The 3,897-nt window shown below is 37.3% G+C and overlaps 1 pseudogene; it reads left to right on the forward strand.

Moving 5' to 3' along the window:
* Positions 1-506: 506 nt before the first annotated feature.
* LOC110451431 overlaps positions 507-3,897 on the forward strand; it is a 6,530-nt pseudogene continuing 3,139 nt past the window's right edge.

Raw genomic sequence — 3,897 nt, forward strand, 5'->3', positions numbered from 1 at the left:
TCACAGATCTAAAATTCAGCAAAGGAAACTTGTTCAGTTTTAAATCAATAGACATTCGTTTAAAACCACGATTTATTTCAAAAAAGCTTGTCCAGTGTTAACAACGGTCCTCCATCTTGTCGTTATAACTCTCCACGTGGTTTACAAAGGGAGACTAAGATTATAATCCATATGAAGGGAGACATTATGATGACTAATTAATTAAAAAAATAAAAAAAATAAGTGACTTGTCGATGTGCCACTGTTTTCTGCCATCCAGAGAGATCGATACTTGACTGGAAGTCTCAGTGTTGTTGATGTGAATTTGTTCACAATACATAGTATTATCGATAACAAAAAACAGAACACATTCGTCACAGAAACTCGCATAAACCCGATGTTGTGAAGTAAACAATGTTAATTGTGGTATTACTATTAGAGTTATCCGTCCCTTATCACGTGACGTACAGCCAGAGATCTCGCAGAGGAAAATTGACAGACATTTATGGGCGGAGCATGGATATATTATGGATTTAAATGACTTGGACGGTTCCACTTTAGTGATTAGAGGTATGTAAACACATAAAGTTGTAGATATGGACACAGTCGAGACAACGATATAACATAAGTGACCATCCGTGGTAGGAGAGTCACCGTATATTGACTTGTTTCCCCGACCTCAGTAGAAGTCGCTAAAAACGCAAATGTGTCAGACGTGATGTATCTTATATGACATGTTGATTATCAGTTATGTGGTGATAATCAGAAGTTGTTTTCTTTCTCATTATAATGTGCGATTTGTATGTATGATATCTTCTGATGTTTAATGATTGTGTATATTTGTATGTATTTCCTCTCTACGGTCTGCTCTACACGTCGCACATGAACCCACATTAGGTTGAATTGCAAATAACTCTGTATAATTCGTCAGACCATTTATTTTGCCAATTCGTTTTAATATTTGTTATAGAAGGTTTAAAATCAGAAGAAAATGCAGTTTAACATCTTTCGGTTGTAGGTTAAGGGCTGCTTTAGCAGCTTTATCTTCCTTCTCAAATCAAGATCAGTTGGCAAAACAATAAAATTCTGTTAATACGAAGGTCGATGTTCTGTATGAGAATATTGTTCAAATTCCGATTTTTAATACCTTTTTGTAGCGACAAATAGTCAGAACAATTTATTGCTTTGTTAATTTCGTCCAAAGCCAGACCAACGGCAGTAGCTTCAGCTGTAAAAATAAATGCATTATTTGGTAATCGGCAGGAAAAAGATAAGTTGCCAACAACCCAATGCTGCTGCAACTTTCCTCGATTTTAGAGCCGTTCGTTTATAAATGTTTATTTGAAGGAAATCCCGGGATGAACTCAGAAAGGCGCTTTTGTATTGAAACGGGGAAGTGCGAGATTTTTCATTATTGTGTTATTCTTAATTTACTCCAGGCAGTCATTTGAGATTCCTCAAAATGACTTATAAATAACTTCAACTCAAAACCTCTCGTTTTTCCCAACTCAAGAGATTTTCCTTAAATCCTGAGATTCCCCTCAATTTCACTTGTATTAAAGTAAAATCTGTAGTTTTCCTACTAAGAATTTCCTCAAGTTTTTGAGGGAGCTACATAGCAACCTCAAATATGGCTACGTTAGCAAGAATTAGACGCCGAAGGAGACAAAAAAAGACGGAAGGTCTAGAGAAGAAACGTTTTCCAGGTATCGGTTTTCTCATGAGACATTGTTTTATATAGTGGATCTGATACAGACAGCCATTGCCAGGCCAACACATAGGAATACTTCACTAACTCTCCTAGAGCAAGTGCTGTTAACCCTCCGTTTCCTTTCAACCGGTGCATTTTTCCGTCTCATTGGCGATTCCGTAGGAATATCTGAAGTCAGGTCTCAAGAACTGTGATGTCGGTAAGCACTTCATCCGCATGCCAGTTAGAGCAGAAGCAACGAAGGTGAAAGCAGACTTCTAAAAAATAGCAGGTGAAATATCCTAATATTTGTTGTGTTATTCAGTTTTGGTGACGACAACATCCAGCTGTGTGTAAAAGTAAACCCGAAGTCCGGTGACGCTTACCTTATGCGTTGATGCGGAAAGGAACAAACAAATGAATACAACTCCAAGAACAAATTTTCAAATTTAACAAGCATGTTCACATAATTCCTTTAATTTGAGTTTTTAACTATATTTGGAAATGTAATATTTGCGCAAATTTATTTCATTAAATTATGATTTTATTACATTACTCCGATAACTTCAGTATTTAAGGAAACTTCATATCATCACAGCAGCGTAATTGAAAGCTTCAATAACAAGCCATAAAATTAATATACATGTAAATTGAGATAATTAAAAGATATACAGCAAATAAAAAGCAAAGAAATGATTAAATTTTAAAAAGCAAGATAACAATTTTACACAACAGTGTAAATGATATATTCAACGACTTTGCAATATTTCAACTTTACCCTTGATGGGTGCATTTTCACATATGAACAAAAACCAAGAGGTCCAGAGGACCTGTATAGCTTACCTGAATAATAAGGAACCATGGGAAATTGTTCTTGTCACACAAAATCCTTCCAATTGTACAGGGGCAGAATGATTTTAAAGATTTAAACCTCAAATTCCCCTATTGATCCCCACAACTCTGCACCCAGAGGGGCCACACACACTGTTTACACAGAATCCCCAATAGGATGCTCCAGGCCAAATAATAGGATACAATTCCTCGAATGGTACAGAGGAAGACTTAAACCCACATTTTGGGCCAACCCCTCTGCACCAAGAGGGGCCATACCTTCAGTTTATACAAAATTAGTACCCTTGCCCAATGATGCACCAGGCCAAATTCTGTCAAAATCCATGAAGCTGTTCAGGACGAGGAGCGTTTTAAAGGAAAAGTTGACGGACGAACAGACGACGGACAACGCGACCGTACAGCAAAAGCTCACTATGGTCCAAATTATTACAGCCAAAAATCAGGTTCTATATGTTTACCAACACTTTTCAATGGAGTAATGCCCGTTTCTAAAATTTCACAAAAAAAAAAGATTTTCCTTTTACACCAAAGAGACCATTTCCTTTCAGTCTCTATTTCTTATTAGAGATGTACACCTCATGAACAAAATGTGCCTTACAGAGGTAAATGAGAGACAGAGGTAAATGCCACTGCTGCCTCCAGAAAAGGAGAATCAAAGACAAAGTTAAAGGCAAGAAAAACAAGACAAACGTCATTTACACTTTATATGATATGGTTTATTACATCATCCCATTTAACTTAATCTCAAATTTACACATTTTTATAAATGATACAATTTACCTTATTCATAAACTTTGGAAAAATAAAATATGAAACATTACTTTAACACTTCGTACATCATCACATTTTCACTTCATACAAATTATGTTTGTTTGATTTTGTTAAACGTCCTATTAACAGCTAAGGTCATTTAATGACGGCCTCCCCTGTGTGCAAGATGCATGCATGTAGTGTATGTGTGTGTTTTTTGGGAGGCTGCGATATGTTCGTGTTTGTCTCCTTATGATAGCGCGGAACTGATGCCGACTTTATAGTGCTACCTCACTGAAACATACTGCCGAAGACATCCAGCAGGACGCTCCACCCGGTCACGTTATACTGACAATGGGCGAACCAGTCGTCCCACTCCTAATTTGCTGAGCGTTAAGCAGGAGTAGAAACTACCATTTTTAAAGACTTTGGTATGTCTCGGCCAGGGGACAGAACCCAAAGCCTTCCTCACAGGGGCGAACGCTCAACAAATGGCCAAAAGTGAGGCATTGTCAAGGGAGACATTAGGAAGAAGAAAGTTATTTAGAAAGGAGAGAAGAGATAAGGTCCCAAATTTAGTCGCCTCTTACGATCATGCAATTGGGGGCAGCAGGTACAATTCTTAC

Source organism: Mizuhopecten yessoensis, unplaced genomic scaffold (assembly GCF_002113885.1).
Source record: "Mizuhopecten yessoensis strain PY_sf001 unplaced genomic scaffold, ASM211388v2 scaffold6015, whole genome shotgun sequence".
NCBI lineage: Eukaryota > Metazoa > Mollusca > Bivalvia > Pectinida > Pectinidae > Mizuhopecten > Mizuhopecten yessoensis.